The sequence below is a fragment of the Capricornis sumatraensis genome, chromosome 3 (assembly GCF_032405125.1).
Source record: "Capricornis sumatraensis isolate serow.1 chromosome 3, serow.2, whole genome shotgun sequence".
In the NCBI taxonomy this organism is placed as follows: domain Eukaryota; kingdom Metazoa; phylum Chordata; class Mammalia; order Artiodactyla; family Bovidae; genus Capricornis; species Capricornis sumatraensis.
The window spans coordinates 125954995-125973659 of NC_091071.1; positions in this window are offsets into that span (position 1 = coordinate 125954995).

An 18665-nucleotide genomic window follows, 5' to 3' on the forward strand; every position below is an offset into this window, starting at 1 on the left:
TCCTTCTTGCTTCCTGGACTGAATAATCCATTGTTGATTCAGTACGCATACTGCATACTGGGGGAATTACTTTGGATTTTGTATCTGAGCTGGCTCCTAAATGAAGCCTTCATCCCATCATTTAATATAATGTACTTAGTAAGACCTGTTAATCTTATGGTCATTAATTCATCATCATGCCTCTTTTCTGATAAAGTGGGTACTTTGATCTGAGGCAATGACATTTTCTAAGTCCTTAGATGGTTGTGTTGAATGGTGCACTGTGGATATCCAGTGTGCAATATTTCTTTTTTCTGGACCTGAAAAGGGAAAATCACTGTTTTCTCCATGGTAGAAGGGGTCATATTTAATTGACATGTTACCAACTGACTGGTTAAACTTTCCAAGAAATGTTGCTAGGTGGAAGATTTTGTAATAATCTTGGCATACAGCAGTAGTAGATCAGTCTCAGTGAGGGCAAACCCATCTTGTTAGAACCATACATAGCCTTATTAACTTCCACTGTGCCACTCAGGTCTTGGGCCCATTGTGTAAGCACTTGAATAATCCTGTCTACCTTGTTCAAGAGATCACCCATGGATTCTCTCTGATGGAAATTAACATTTTACGTATTTACTTTCTTAGTTCCCATTCCCATGTGATCATCCACATACTTCTCCCAGAACTTCTTAGCCCTGATTTATCAGTCTTTCTCTCTCTCTCTCTCTTTTTTTTTTTATATGAGACCCATGACCAATGGGCTAGATCACTAGCACAATTGAGGACTCAATATATATCTTTACCTCTTGCTACCTTTCCTTCCATGAGAAGTGAATGATTTGGTTCATTTCTCACAACTTGGCCCATTGAGAAGAATCAATAATGACTCTAGGACCAAAATTGAGTGGAGCTGAAATGTGGCAGAGGTCTATTTTCAGCTTGCATCAGGATGTTTTTGTTAATTTTCTGGAGAAGGAAATGTCAACCCACTCCAGTATTCTTGTCCTGGAAGAATCCTAAGGATTCTTGAGGATTCTTGGAGGAGCCTGGTAGGCTGCAGTCCATGGAGGTTGAAAGAGTCAGATAAAACTTAGAGACTAAACCACCACCATTTGTTAACCAGGTCAACTTCTTTCTTCTTTCCTTCTTTTGTGTTGCATCTGAGGAACTTACCATAATACATTTCACCTTTTGATGTCATGTATTATTTGCTTATTTATCATTATTGATTTTTGTTTTTATAACATAATTTAATGAGGGCTTTTGCATTTTGCTTTTGTTATTTTTAACTGATGGGCGTCACTTGCCTAAAAAGTAACCTGGTTTATAGTACATGTTTAAGTTCAGTTCAGTTCAGTCGCTCAGTTGTGTCCAAATCTTTGCAACCCCATGAATCACAGCACACCAGGCCTCCCTGTCCATCACCAACTCCCAGAGCTTACCCAAAATCATGTCCATTGAGTCGGTGATGCCATCCGGCCATCTCATCCTCTGTTGTACCCTTCTCCTCCTGCCCACAATCCCTCCCAGAATCAGGGTCTTTTCCAATGGTCAACTCTTCGCATGAGGTGGCCAAAGTATTGGAGTTTCAGCATTAGCATTAGTCCTTCCAATGAACACCTGGACTGATCTCCTAACGGACTGATCTTCTTTAGAATGGACTGGTTGGATCTGCTTGCAGTCCAAGGGACTCTCAAGAGTCCTCTCCAACACCACACTTCAAAATATCAATTCTTTGGCGCTCATCTTTCTTCACAGTCCAACTCTCACATCCATACATGACCACTGGAAAAACCAAAGCCTTGACTAGATGTACGTTTGTTGACAAAGTAATGTCTCTGGTTTTTAATATGCTACCTAGATTGGTCATAACTTTCTTTCCAAGGAGTAAGCGTCTTTTTATTTCATGGCTGCAGTCACCATCTGCAGTGATTTTGGAGCCCCCCAAAATAAAGTCTGACACTGTGTCCACTGTTTCCTCATTTATTTCCCATGAAGTGATGGGGCCAGATGCCATGATCTTCGTTTTCTAAATGTTGAGCTTTAAGTCAACTTTTCCACTCTCCTCTTTCACTTTCATGAAGAGGCTTTTTAGTTCCTCTTCACTGTCTGCCATAAGGGTGGTGTCATCTGCATATCTGAGGTTATTGATATTTCTCCCAGCAATCTTGATTCCACCTTGTGCTTTTCCAGCCCAGCATTTCTGATGATGTACTCTGCATATAAGTTAAATAAGTTTAATAACTGTTAAAATAAACAATTAAAGGAACAAAGGAACTCAGATTCATCACTTTGCTTCAATTTTCTTCATAGTGTTTATCATTCCATAACATGTAATTTTTCTCTATCTTGCCCTCCTCCACTAAAATATAAAATACACAAAGTTTTGTTTACTTTGTTCAATCAAAAAGTGCCTTGTTAAATAAACTCTTGTTGAATTAATTAGCATTTGTGTTGGGCCCAGTCACTCACTCACTGTTTCTGACTCTTTGTGACCCCGCGGACTATAGTCCTCCAGGCTCCTCTCCATGAGGATTCTGCAGGCAAGAATACTAGAGTGGGTTGCCATGACATCCTCCAGGGGATCTTCCCAACCCATGGGTCGAATCCAGGTCTTCCTCATTGCAGGCAGATTTCTTATTTTCTGAGCCACCAGGGAAGTCCAATTAATTGTTAGACCATGCATTTTTTATTCCTTAGCTATATTATCAGGCAATGCTTAGCACAGCACATAGAATATGTAATAGGCATTCAGTGAATTGTGATGCAGAATGAATGCATCAATTCTAAGTAGCCTTTGGACTGAAGATGCCTTTTCTCAGCACTATTTTTTTCTTCCAGCAAGTAGAATTGTATTCAACCTAGAATGATGATGTTGACTCCTTAAATTTATTTCTCAAGAAATTGCAAAGGAAAATTTCAATCATTTTTCAGCCTGAAAGACTGGAAAGGGTCATTTATTTGTACACAATTTTATTTCTAATCTTATCAACTTATGCTTTGGGTTTCTCATAATTCTTATTACTTTATGTCTTTGAAAAAATAAAATCTTATGAAATCATATAAAAGGGTAGGGGATTCCTTTCTTTGCTTTACTTTACCTCACAGTAGAAAATAATTAAGTTCTAAAACAGGAAAGTTGTTTTATGATTATTGTTATGTGCATGTCTGGAAGAGAAAATTGGGCAAGAGGATGGCTATAGACAATTTTTCCTATCATTAGTTGAAGGAGGAATAAGATGTTAATTTTCATTTTTCACAGATTGTATTGAGATTCTGAATCCATTCTTTGCAATTTCAGTTTGAAGGAATCTAATCTCATTATATCATTTGAGGACAGCTCTATGAATATTTGTGACAAATGAATGTTTTATTTGCCTTGAGAATTTTTATTCAATTTGATGAAATGAAAAAAATTTATGGATAATGTTTAATCACTACTATCATATAAGAACTAAATTGTCAGCAGGATGCCATGACACCAAGAGTTAGTCACTTCCAGTTGAGAGGGGAACCACACAGTTTGTAAGAGCTTAGGAAACTGACTTTATATTCTGGCTCATTTAATAGATTTGTTGTCTTTCATGTTCCGTATGGGATTCTATACTTGAAACTAGCTTAATATTTTGAATATCATAAACTATTATGTACTTTATCCTTTCTCTTTCTAAAAATGAATGCAGAAACACATTGCCAAAATTTTTAAAAGGTTTCAACTATTGATTGACATGAATATAATTTTAATTATAAATTTTAATGAGATATTGTGTTAAATCTATCAGCATGTGATTATTTGCAGAGGCTATATGCCTAGATTTTCCTGAGCACTGTTTTGTTATCAATAACAAGTATGTGAAGCTGTAACAGGGAGCTTATAAATAACAAATGGGATAAGTTTAGCTAGGTGTTGAGGACTCCCTGTGGATTGGCTAATTTAAATAATTTCCTGGGCTCTGGAGTATAAGGGCTGTCCTTAATTTTGTGATAACTGGGCCGAGGGTGACAAGGGCAGGCATATAGTTGCCCCCAGTGTCAGAGCATAAAAGGAAAGTAGTTAATTAGCTGTTCAAGAAGGGGAACTGATTGGTACCTAGTCAAAAACCACAAAACTAGGTCAAGATAACATGAAAAAGTACTATATTATACAAGAGTAGGAGTGTTAAAAACAGGTGATATTACATCAAAAGTTATTTATATCTAATTATGATCTAGTCTGAAATGTGTATGTGTGTGAGTGAAATTAATATTACTGAGTAACTATGTAACAAACACATTTGATCTAAAAATGATGATTGCATCACACTGAGATGTACATTGAGATCTCTTTCTTGTTTTGAATAGATTTTATTTTGAAAATATATTATTATTGCCTTTTATATATTCTATCAAATGGATAACAGACTTTAAATATGCATAATTATAGCCATGCTGAAATGATAACTGACTATAATAGTATGCTTTCAAGACTACATTTTTTGGCCATTTTAAAATTTTTTGCTTGTTTTCAGCTAGTCTATTCAGTTTTTCACCCCATGTACTATCATCCTTGCAATCAGATCTTTTTGATCTTATAATTTAATAAAGTTCTAAATTTTGGCAATTATTTGAACAAACATCTGTTTTATTAAGTTATGTTGAGCTACTTAACATAAATTTATTTATTGCAATATTCAAAATGACTTTGTTATCCCTTTCCATTAATAATCTTTACATTATTGTTGTTGGTGTTCTGTCACTCGTTTATGCCCAACTGTTTGCGACCCCATGGACTACAGCATGCCAGGCTTCCCTGCCCTTCACTATCCCTGGAGCTGGCTCAAACTCATTTCCATTGAATCAGTGAAACCATCCAACCATCTTGTCCTCTGTCATCTCCTTTTCCTCCTGCCTTCAGTCTTTCCCTACATCAGGGTCTTTTCTTTTTAAAAAACTTAATTAAATGATTTAAATTGAAAGCTAATTATTTACAATATCATAGTAGTTTTTGCCATACATTGACATAAATGAGCCATGGGTATACATGTGTTCACCATCTGGAACACCCTCCCACCTCTCTCCCCGTCCCATCCCTCAGAGTCATCGCAGTGCACTGGTCCTAAGCGCCCTGTCTCATGCATTGAACCTGGACTGGTTATCTATTTCACATATGGTAATATACATGTTTCAATGCTTTTCTATCAAATCATCCCACCCTCGCCTTCTCCCACAGAGTCCAAAAGACTGTTCCTTAACATCTGTGTCTCTTTTGCTATCTCACATATAGAATCATTGTTACCATCTTTCTAAATTCCATATATATGCATTAATATACTGTATTGGTGTTTCTCTTTCTGACATACTTCACTCTGTATAATAGGCTCCAGTTTCATCTACCTCAATAGAACTGGTTAAAATGCAATATTTTTAATAGCTGAAAATATTCCATTGTGTACATGTACCACAGGTTTCATATCCATTCTTCTGCCTATGGACTTCTAGGTTGCTTCCATGTCCTAGCTATTGTAAACAATGCTGAGATGAGTATTGAAGCACACGTGTCTCTTTCAACACTGATTTTCTTGGTATGTATGCCCAGCAGTGGGATTGCTGAGTCATATGGCAGTTCTGATTCCAGTTTTTTAAAGTATATCCACACTGTTCTCCATAGTGGCTGTACTAGTTTGCATTCCCACCAACAGTGTAAGAGGGTCCCCTTTTTTCTGCATGCTCTCCAACATTTATTGTTTATAGACTTTTTGATAGCAGCCATTCTTACCAGCTTGAGATGGTACCTCTATTGTGGTTTTGATTTGCATTTCTCTGATAATAAGTGATACTGCGCATCTTTTCATGTGTTTGTTAGCCATCTGTATGTCTTCTTTGGAGAAATGTCTGTTTAGTTCTTTGGCCATTTTTTGATCGGGTCATTTATTTTTCTGGAATTGAGTTGCATGTGCTGCTTGTACATTGTGCTTCATATGCTTGTTTTTGAGATTGATTCTTTGTCAGTTTCTTCATTTGCTATTATTTTCCCCCATTCTTCAGGCTGTTTTTACACCTTGCTTATAGTTTCCTTTGTTGTGCAGAAGCTGTTAAGCTTAATTAGTTCCCATTTGTTAATTTTTGCTTTTATCTCCATTATTCTGGGAACTGGGTCATAGAGGATCTTGTGATTTATTTCAGAGAGTGTTTTTCCTATGTTTTCCTTTAGGAGATCTATAGTTTCTGGTGTTACATTTATATCTTTAATCCATTTGTTTTTATTTTTGTGCATGTTGTTAGAAAGTGTTCTAGTTTCATTCTTTTACAAGTGGCTCACCAGTTTTCCCAGCATGGCTTGTTAAAGAGCTTGTCTTTTCTCCATTGTATATTCTTGCCTGCTTTGTCAAAGATAAGGTGTCCATAGGTGTGTGGATTTATCTCTGGGCTTTCTATTTTGTTCCATTGATCTATATTTCTGTCTTTGTGCTAGAGCCATTCTGTCTTTATGACTGTGGCTTTGTAGTATAGTCTGAAGTCAGGCAGGTTGATTCTTCCAGTTCCATTTTTCTTTCTTAAGATTGCTTTGGCTATTTGAGGTTTTTTTTTTTTTTTTTTTTGTATTTCCATATAAATTGTGAAATTATTTGTACTAGTTCCAAGAAAAATAGCATTGGTAGCTTGATAGGAATTGCATTGACTCTGTAGATTGCTTTGGATAGTATACTCATTTTCACTATATTGATTCTTCCAATCCATGAACAGTATATTTTTCTATCTATTTCTGTCATCTTTGATTTCTTCCACTAGTGTTTTATAGTTTTCTACATATAGGTCTTTTGTTTCTTTAGGTAGATATATTCCTAAATATTTTATTATTTTCATTGCAATGGTGAAAAGAATTATTTGCTTAATTCCTCTTTCTGTTTTCTCATCATTAGTGTATAGGAATGCAAGGGATTTCTGTGTATTAATTTTGTATCCTGCTACTTTACTATATTCACTGATTAGTTCTGGTAATTTTCTGGTAGTGTTTTTAGGGTTTTTTATGTAGAGGATCATGTCATCTGCAAACTGTGAGAGTTTTACTTCTTCTTTTCCAGTCTGGATTCCTTTTATTTCTTATTCTTCTCTGATTTCTGCGGCTATAACTTCCAAAACTATGTTGAATAGTAGTGGTGAGAGTAGGCACCCTTGTCTTGCTCCTGTCTTTAGGGGAAATGCTTTCAGTTTTTCACCATTGAGGATAATGTTTGCTTTGGCTTTATCATACATGGCTTTTATTATGTTGAGGTATGTTCTTTCTATGCATGCTTTCTGGAGGGTTTTTACCATAGATGGATATTGAATTTTTTCAAAGCCTTTCTCTTGTGTATCAAGAGAATCATATGGCTTTTTTCTTTTAATTTGTTAATGTGGTGTATCACATTGATTTGTGAACACTGAAGAATCCTTGCATCTCTGAGATAAGGCCCACTTGGTCATGATATATGATCTTTTTAATGCATTGTTGGATTTTGTTTGCTAGAATTTTGTTACGGATTTTTGCATCTATGTTCATCAGTGATATTAGCCTGTAATTTTCTTCTTTTGTGGTATCTTTGTCTTGTTTTGGTAATAGGTTGATGGTGGCTTCATAGAATGAGTTTGGAAGTTTACCTTCCTCTGCAATTTTCTGAAAGAGTTTGAGTAGGATAGGTGCTAACTCTTCTCTAAATTTTTGGTAGAATTCACCTGTGAAGCCATCTGGTCCTGGGATTCTGTTTGTTGGAAGATTTTTTTTATTACAGTTTCAATTTCTGTGCTTGTGATTAGTCTGTTAAGATTTTCCATTTCTTCCTGGTTCAGTTTTGGAAGGTTATACTTTTCTAAGAATTTGTCCATTTCTTCCAAAGTGTCCATTTTATTGTCATATAGTTGCTGATCATAGTCTCTAGTGATCTTTTGTATTTCTGTTTTGTCTGCTGTGATTTTCTGCATTTTAATTTCTAATTTTGTTGATTTGATTCTTCTCCATTTTTTTCTTGATGATTCTGGCTAGTGGTTTGTCTATTTATCTTCTCAAAAAACCAGCTTTTGGTTTTGTTGATTTTTGCTATAGTCTCCTTTGTTTCTTTTTTATTTATTTCTTGGAGAAGAAAATGGCAACACACTCCAGTATTCTTGCCTGGAGAATCCCAGAGACAGAGGAGCCTGGTGGGCTGCCTTCTATGGGGTCACACAGAGTCAGACACGACTGAAGCAACTTAGCAGCAGCAGCAGCATTTATTTCTGTGCTAATTTTTATGATTTCATTCCTGCTACTAACTTTGGGGTTCTTCATTTCTTCTTTTTCTAGTTCCTTTAGGTGTAAAGTTAAATTACTTATTTGATTTTTCTCTTGTTTCTTGAGGTAAGCTTGTATTGCTATGAACCTTCCCCTTAGCCCTGCTTTTATTGAATCCTATAGGTTTTGGGGGTCATATTTTCATTATTATTTGTTTCTATGCATTTTTATTTCAATTTTGATTTCTTCTGTGATTTGTTGGTTATTCCAAAGCATGGTGTTTAGCCTCTACATGTTTATATTTTTAATAGTTTTTTTTTTCCCCTGTGCTGCTGCTGCTGCTAAGTCACTTCCGTCATATAGTTGACATCTAATCTTACCACATTGTGATTAGAAAAGATGCTTGAAATGAGTTCTTTTTTTTTTTTTTTTCAATTTACTAAGGTTAGATTTATGGCCCAGAATGTGATCTGTCCTGGAGAATGTTCCATGCGCACTTGAGAAAAAGGTGAAATTCATTGTTTTGGGGTGAAATGTCCTATAGATATCAACTAGGTCTAGCTGGTCTATTGTATCATTTAATGTTTGTTTTTCCTTGCTAATAATCTGTTTAGTTGATCTATCCATAGGTGTGAATGGGGTATTAAAGTCTCCCACCATTATTGTGTTACTGTTCATTTCCTCTTTCATACTTGTTAGCATTTGCCTTATGTATTGAGGTGCTCCTATGTTGGGTGCATCTATATTTATAATTGTTATATCTTCTTGGATTGATCGTATGATTATGTAGTGTTCTTCTTTGTCTCCTTTTACTGCCTTTATTACAAAGTCTATTTTATCTGATATCAGTATTGCTTCTCCTGCTTTTTTTGGTCTCCATTTGTATGAAATATCTTTTTCTAGCCACTGGTGTCTTTTCTAATGAGTCGATTCTTTGAATCAGGGAGCCAAAATATTGTAGCTTCAGTTTCAGCATCGGTCCTTCTAATGAATATTCAGGACTGATTTCCTTTAGGATTGACCGGTTTGACCTTTTCCTGGCCAAGGGACTCTCAGGAGTCTCAAACACCACAGTTCAAAAGCATTACTAGCATTACTTGATTCAGTTCAGTTCAGTTTAATCACTCAGTCGTGTCTGACTCTTTGGGACCCCATGAGCCACAGCACGCCAGGCCTCCCTGTCCATCACCAACTCCCAGAGTCCACCCAAACACATGCCCTTTGAGTAAGTGATGCCATCCAGGTATCTCATCCTCTGTTGTCCCATTCTCCTCCTGACCTCAATCTTTCCTAGCATCAGGGTCATTTCGAATGAGTCAGCTCTTTGCATCAGGTGACCAAAGTATTGGAGTTGCAGCTTCAGTATCAGTCCTTACAATGAACATGCAGGATTGATCTCCGATAGGATGGACTGGTTGTATCTCCTTGAAGTCCAAGGGACTCGCAAGAGTCTTCTCCAGCACCACTGTTCAAAAGCATCAATTCTTCAGTACTCAGTTTTCTTTATAGTCCAACTCTCACATCCACACATGACCACTGGAAAAACCATAGCTTTGATTAGACGGACCTTAGTCGACAAAGTAATGTCTCTGGTTTTTAACATGCTTTCTAGGTTAGTCATAACTTTCCTTCTAAGGAATAAGTGTCTTTTAATTTCATGGCTGGAATCACCATCTGCAGTGATTTTGGAGCCCCCCAAAATAAAGTCTGACACTTTTTTATGAAGTGATGGGACTGGTTGCCGTGTTCTTAGTTTTCTGAATGTTGAGCTTTAAGCCAACTTTTTCACTCTCCTCTTTTTCTTTCATCAAGAATCCCTTTAGTTCTTCTTCACTTTCTGCCGTAAGGGTGGTGTCATCTGCATATCTGAAGTTATTGATATTTCTCCCAGCAATCTTGATTCCAGCTTGTTCTTCTTCCAACCCAGCATTACTCATGATGTACTTGGCATATAAGTTAAATAAGCAGGGTGAAATGTACAGCCTTGACATAATCCTTTTCCTATTTGGAACCAGTCTGTTGTTCCATGTCCAGTTCTAACTGTTGTTTCGTGACCTGCATATAGGTTTCTCAAGAAGCAGGTCAGGTGGTCTGGTATTCCCATCTCTTTCAGAATTTGCTTGATTATTTTTCTTTATTAAGGCTACCTTATGATTCTAGGCATTTACTGGAGGCAATTTGAAGACTATTTTATTACATGTATCTATGTTTATTTGTTTCTTATTAAAACGCACATAAAAGTTGTACTTTCTTTATCATAGTCTATTTTACCATGTGCCAGGAGCCATGTATCCCTTCAGTTCTACCAAAGACAAAGTGAAAGTGAAAGTTCATTCAGTTGTGTCTGATTCTTTGCGCCCTATGGACTATAGCCTCCCAGGCTTCTCCATCCATGGGATTTTCCATGCATGAGTACCAGAGTGGGTTGCCGTTTCCTTCTCCAGAGGATCTTCCCAACCCAGGGATCGAACCTAGATCTCCTGCACTGCACGCAGACGCTTTACCCTCTGAGTCGCCAGGGAAGCCCAAAGACAAAGTACTATAAGTCTATTGATATATCAATATTATTCATAATTCTAGTAAGTTTCCCAATACATCCACCAATTTTCAATATCTTACATATTTTTCCATTTTTAAATAAAATATTGAGTATTTTTCAACCCAAATGAAGTACGTATGTATGCACTTTGAATAAAGAAAATAATGACATATTGGGGAGTCTAGTTACTCTTCACTATCTGGGACTATGGAAACTTGCAATATATGTATACAGTTGTAGAAATTAGGATGTGATGTTAACATTCCAATTAAAGGTGGAAACTCCATCAACAGAGGAGCCTGGTGGGTCCATGGGATTGGAAAGAGTTGAACACGACTGAACACTTTAACTTTTCACTTTGCTACCAGCTGATGCTCTTAAACCTCCTTTGGTGTCTTCCTCAATCACAGAAAATCAAGTTGCTCCAGGTCATGCATTTCCATGAGAAGCTCCATTTTGTAAATGAATGAGACAGGATACATACTTTGCCATTTTGGTTTTATATAAAACACTCCCATAGACAATGCACTCTAATTTTCCTGAGGTTTTTTTAGGACTGTATCTCAGTGTGACTTCTTTCTTAGACTGATACCTCTTTCTGATATTTCTCTTCAGATATGGGGATCCCTAATATGCCTCATGTATCACAAACTCGGCTTCTGCTTCTGGAGAGCACAATCTATGACAAATACCAAGTAGGAAAATTCCAGAGCCAATGATTATAGTCCTAATTCATATTTTACATCAAATATCAACAATCTTAGGGAACTCAAGTTGGTCATAAAATTTTCACTACAAATTAAATGTAGAGATCGTGTAGAACCATTGACTTTATCAAGTTAATTTGAAAGTCCAAAGCCTCCTTAAACCAGAGAATTTATCTGTGGTTCTTTATTCATAAAATTAAATCATTTATTTCTTTAAAAACACATCATTCACTATAATATGCTTGCTGTCCTATTAAGTGTAGCCATACAGGGATATATACATGAATGTTTTCATGACGGCATTTAATTTTCTGCTGATGGTTGGAGTTGTGTTCCTTCCTTGTAATGTGCCTGAAGTCAAACTGTTGTAGGGGTAATGGCAGCAATGGCGACTTCCTTCAAAAGGGCTTATGTCAGCATTGTTATATGCAGTGACCCTGACTATGGACACATGCCTCAACTGGAGACTCCTGGAAACTGACAGGCAAGTCTGTTTCATTCTTCTGTGGGGTCACTGCTCCTTTTTCCTGGGTCCTGGTGTGCACAAGGTTTTCTTTGTGCCCTCCAACAGTTTGTTTCCCCAGTCCTGTGGAAGTTCTGTAATCAAATCCCCCTGCCCTACAAAGTCAAATTCCCTGGAGTTCTCAGTCCCTTTGGTGAATCTCCTGGTTGGGAAATTTGTTGTGGGCTCTAGAACTTTTGCAACAGTGTGAGAACTTCTTTGGTATAATTGTTCTCCAGTTTGTGGGTCATCTGCTCAGTGACACTATGGGTTTGCTGCTAATAATGCCACAATTACCCTCATTTCACATGCTAGCAAAGTGATGCTCAAAATTCTCCAAGCTAAACTTCAACAGTATGTGAACCGAGAACTTTCAGATATCATGCTGTATTTAGAAAAGGCAGAGGAATCAGAAATCAAATTGCCAACATCTGTTGGACCATCAAAAAAGCAAGAGAGTTTCAGAAAAAATCTACTTCTGCTTCATTGACTACACCAAAGCCTTTGATTCTGTGGATCATAACAAACTGTGGAAAATTCTTCAAGAGATGGATTACCAAACCACCTTACCTGTGTCCTGAGAAATCTGTATTCAGGCCAAGAAGAAACAGTTAGAACTGGACATGGTTCCAAACTGGGAAAGGAGTATTTCAAGGCAGTATAATGTCACCCTAATTATTTAACTTATATACAGAGCACATCATGCAAAATGCCGGGTTGGATGAATCATAAACTAGAATCAAGATTGCTAGTTAGAAATATCAATAACCTCAGATATGCAGATGACACCACCTTTATGGCAAAAAGCAAAGAGAAACTAAAGAATCTCTTGGTGAAAGTGAAAGAAGAGAGTGGAAAAAGCATGCTTAAAGCTCAATATTAAAAAAAACTAAGATCATGGCATCTGGTCCAAACACTTCATGGCAAATAAATGGGGAAACAATGGAAACAGTGAGATACTTTATTTTCTTGGGCTACAAAATCACTGCAGATGGTGCCTGCAGCCATGAAATTAAAGTCATTTTCTCCTTGGAAGAAAAAAAAAATGACAAACCTAGACAGCATATTAGAAAGCAAAGACAATACTTTGCCAAAAAGGTCCATATAGTCAAAACTATGGTCTTACTGGTAGTCATGTATAGATGTGAGAGTAGGATCATAAAAAAGACTAAGCACCAAAGAATTGATATTTTTGAACTGTGATGTTGGAGAAGACTCTTGAGAGTCCCTTGGAACTCAAAGAAATCAAACCAGTCAATCCTAAAGGATATCAATCCTGAATATTCATTGAGAGGACTGATACTGAAGCTCCAATACTTTGGACACCTGATGAGAAGAGCTGATTCATTAGAAAAGACCCTGATGGTGGGAAAGATTGAAGGCAGGGGGAGAAGGGGACTATAGAGGATGAGTTGGTTAGATGGCATCACTAATTCAATGGACATGAGTTTGAGCAAGCTTCAGGAGATGGTGAAGGACAAGAATGGCTGGCATGCTGCAGTCCATGGAATCATGAAGGGTTGAACATGACTGAGTGACTAAACAAGGCATTTAACAGTAAGAGAGATTTTCAAACTAATTTACCAATGTAAATTAGTTTTTTAATGGCTAATGTAACAAATTACCACAAACAGTGGCTTAAAATAGCAATATATATATATATATATATGTGTGTGTGTGTGTGTGTGTGTGTGTGTGTATAGTCTTTCAGTTCTGGAGGTAAAAACTTGAAAATCAGTGACAATGGTCTAAAATTAAGGATTTTGCAAGACTTTTTTTTTTTTTTTCCTGAGATCACAAAAAGGAAGAATCTATCTCCTTGCCTTTTCCTTTATCTTTGGTTTATGTCCCCTTCCTCACTTTCCTTTAATGTCCTCTTTTTCTTATCCCATCTCCTACTATTTTGATACTCTTAGTTTTTGCTCAGCAGATCTCTTGTGGTTATGTTGGGCCTATCTTGGTAATTCAGGATAATCTCCTCATCTCACATTCCTTAATTTAATCATATTTTCAATGTCCTTTTTCCAGATAAGGTAAAATTGTAGGCTTTGGGTATTAAGGCACTGACATCTTGAGGTCATTAGTCGACTATGTAACTATGTAGGTAGAGGCATCGGTAGGTACTAATTAGGATATTATATTTTTATAGAGTATCCCAAGGTATTGAGGAGGCTGCTAGATTACAGGTCAATAAAATACATCAGGAAAACATAACTTTAAGTAGAGTTTTGAAAGATGACTAAAAGTTGGCTGGAGAAGGATGGAGCAATGGTGATTTGACACTTTAGATGAGAGAGTAGCTCAAGCCAAGACATGGAAGCTAACAAGATGTATAGGTTTTATGGAGTTCAGATATTTAAAATTTTTGGATACAAAGCACACATTTTTCTTACATTTTAATATTTCTTAAAAAATGGCATCATTCTTATAATTAATGAACATATTAAATACAGTCATTCATTTATTTTTCTTAATATCCTATTATTGAGATATTTCAAATCCTGAAAGATAATGCTGTGAAAGTGCTGCACTCAATATGCCAGCAAATTTGGAAAACGCAGCAGTGGCCACAGGACTGGAAAAGGTCAGTTTTCATTTCAATCCCAAAGAAAGGCAATGCTAAAGAACACTCAAACTACCGCACAATTGCACTCATCTCATGCTAATAAAGTAATGCTCAAAATTCTCCAACCCAGGTTTCAGTAATACGTGAACCATGAATTTCCAGATGTTCAAGCTGGTTTTAGAAAAAGCAGAGGAACCAGATATCAAATTGGCAACATCTGCTGGATCATGGAAAAAGCAAGAGTATTCCAGAAAAACATCTATTTCTGCTTTACTGACTATATTGAAGCCTTTGACTATGTGGATCACATTAAACTGTGGAAAATTCTGAAAGAGATGGGAATACCAGACCACATGACCTGCCTCTCGAGATACCTACATGCAGGTCAGGAAGGAACAGTTAGAACTGGACATGGAACAACATGGTTGCAAATAGGAAAAGGAGCATGTCAAGGCTGTATATTGTCACCCTGCTTATTTAACTTATATGCAGAGTACATCATGAGAAACACTGGGCTGGAAGAAGCACAAGTTGGAATCAAGATTGCCAGGGGAAATATCAATAACCTCAGATATGCAGATGACACCACCCTTATGGCAGAAAGTGAAGAAGAACTAAAGAGCCTCTTGATGAAAGTGAAAGTAGAGAGTGAAAAAGTTGGCTTAAAGCTCAACATTCAGAAAACGAAGATCATGGCATCTGGTCCCATCACTTCATGGGAAATAGATGGGAAAACAGTGGAAACAGTGTCAGACTTTATTTTTGGGGGCTCCAAAATCACTGCAGATGGTGCTTGCAGCCATGAAATTAAAAGACGTTTACTCCTTGGAAGGAAAGTTGTGTCCAAACTAGATAGCATATTCAAAAGCAGAGACATTACTTTGCCAACAAAAATCCGTCTAGTCAAGGCTTTGGTTTTTCCAGTGGTCATGTATGGATTTCAGAGTTGGACTGTGAAGAAGGCTGAGCGCCAAAGAATTGATGCTTTTGAAGTGTGGTGAAGAAGTTGGAGAAGACTTTTGAGAGTCCCTTGGACTTCAAGGAGATCCAAGTAGTCCATCCTAATGGAAATCAGTCCTGGGTGTTCATTGGAAGGACTTATGCTAAAGCTGAAACTCCAATACTTCAGCCACCTCATGCGAAGGGTTAGCTCATTGGAAAAGGCCCTGATGCTGGGATTGGGGGCAGAAGGAGAAGGGGATGACAGAGGATGAGATGGCTGGATGGCATCACTGACTCGAAGAACATGAGTTTGGGTAAAGTCTGGGAGTTAGTGATGGACAGGGAGGCCTGGTGTGCTGTGATTCATGCTGTCGCAAAGAGGGGACACAACTGAGTGACTGAACTGAACTGAACTGATGACAGATTTTCAAAAATACATATGCAATGTGATTTTATAAATTTGGTTTATAAGATGCTAAGAAAATAGTGAGAGGTGAGCCTGAAGGACAAAGCATGTGACAATCACTGCAGGCTGTAACAACTATGAAAACAAGTTTTTAAGCCATAATAAAAGTCACAGGAAATATTTGAAACCCTATAAGAAGATATTTCACATTGTCTGATTTTAGTTTTAGAAAGATCATGTTGATTGTGTCAGAGAGGAGGCAATGGAAACAGGAGTTTTCCATAATTGAATTTGCAAGTGTTGAAGGCCTGAATGATTGAAGTAGTGGCAACTGATTGACAATATGATGTAGAAATTGCCAATTTTGGTAAATGATTGATTTCATACAGTGAAAGAGAAGAGAGGGGACAGTTTGTAGGATAACTACCTGATTTGGCAATTAGAAGAATTTTTGAATTTTTTCCTGAGTGAAGAAATGAACAGTCTTTTTATTGGGGATGAATGAGATGGGGGATCAATGAAGATTGATTGTATTAATCATATTTAGATTTTCAGTTGTATATGGAATATATAAACATAAATATCCATCAGCATTTGCCTATAAGAATCTGAAGCCCAGAAATGTGTTTTTATTTATTTTCTTCTTTTTTAAAAAATGAATTAACTGATTTTAATGGGAGATAATTACAGTATTGTGATGGTTTTTAGGAATGGGTTTTTAGATGGATACACTAATTCAGTATTTATCCAGTAATAATTGAAATCTTAAGCAAAGATGAGACAGTATGGAAGAAGGCCATGAGCCTTTCATTTTGTTTATTTTGATTGCTTTTAGTTCAGCTTTCTTTCTTGTTTTGAAATGCTCTTCAATTTGTGTGTTCTTATGTGATATCCTGCTTTTCATCATGGTAGTGAAAGTAAGACTAACTTTCATTTTTCTGCCCCTGATGACCAAATATTTGGGCATGTGATGTGGGTTCAGGCAGATAGTGGCTCTCACAAAAACCTTTGAATATGGAATTGGAGGCATGAATGGTTAGTTTTTGTTTTGTTTTGTTTTGTTTTGTTTTTTTTATGGCAAATGAAAGGGTTTTCCTAAATTTGGCACCAAGGCCTGGTACGAGACTTCCACAGTGTTAAATTAGGTCAAAGTCCTAACCTAACATTTCTATTAAGCATAGTTAGTGATGTTTCCTGACTAGTTTATGCTTTTTTACCTGTTTTCAAAGCCCAGTCTTTTGGTTCACCATCAGTTCTTGAGTTCCTAACATTATTCCATAAAATCCTTTGCTTAGCTAGAGTTGGCTGTCTTTATCATTATGGTTGATGCAGAAGATATGTACATTGAGAAAAGAAATGGGAGGAGAAATAGAAACATTTGATGGTTACTATCAGTCATTCAATTCATTTTATGGTTCATGGTAAGAATTCTTCATTTTTAATGTAAAAGTTTTGTATTGCCATACTCCCTTTAAACAATACAGCCCCTGAATTCAAGGAAAAAAACACTGATAGTTTTGATTTCAAGCTGATTTTATGAAAAAATGTGACTCATAATACTGATTCTGTTGTTTAGGAATGAATTAATCTCTTTATAAATTTGCTTTCATTACCCATGCATTAATTGACAGAAGTGTGTGTTTGACTCACTTTAATTAAAGAAAAATAAGTCTACATGACTTTGTGTGTGTATATAAATATACAAATGCTAAACATATTAATATTTTTCCAATTCTGAAAGATCTTTCCACCCTATACATATGGATTAAAATGATTTTGATTTTTGTTTTCACTCAGAAGAGAATTAATAGTGCCATAAAATGGTGTGCTGATGGAATAAATAGAACTTATACATCTGTTGATATCTAGAATACATTTAAAATAGAAAATAATCTAGCTCATATATCATTAAATATTTTCTTTCAATACTACAGTGGCTGCATTTCAATATTACAAAACCCAAACCATAATTTTCACATTAAAAAATGAAAACAAAATGTTTTTCTTGAGTAAATGTGAAGAATCTGAAATTGAAATACACCTTATTTCATTTATATGTAAGGGTGAAATTATAGTATGGATTTTAAGTGTAGTGGATTTTGTTGATATTTTGCCCATAAATAACCTTTCAGGTTATTTCCTAAAAGTATATTATTATCCAGTTATTCATTTTTCCACCTACTATTCTAAAGTTTTACATTGTTTCTTGCATGTAGCAGCCACTGTGTTAAGTATAGAAGGATGAGTAGTAAACAGGTTTTCCCTATTAATGGCTCACAGTTTGGGAGATGATAGAAATGAGCTTAATTATAAATATAAAAGTAAAAAAAAATAATGTACAGTCAGAATTAAGAAATTCTGAGCAGGAAATTTTAAGAGTTTAAATGCTAAAATGGATTTTATTAGGTAATAGAGTTCTATGAAGTTAAGAATTTTGTCTGTTGAAGAAAGGAGCAGGTTATGAATTTCTCAATATTTTCCTACTTTTAAGTTCATAATAATTTCCTTTTATTTGAATTAAAATATATTAGCACAAAGGAAGCTTAACATGAGGGGAAACTTTTAAGAATTATAAATATTATTCAGTCATAAACGTAAATGACCTAAAAAAAGAAGTACAGAGAACATAAAAGACAGGTGACCTGGAAGATAATAATACTTAGGGGAAATATTTAATCAGTTTGTAGGTGCCCTTTAATAATCATTCTTATGCTATCGCCGTGAGCAATAATCTAAAAGCTCTATTTTTTATTTTTTTCTATCAAACTAGACTGATTTCCTTTATCTTACAGTTTCATTA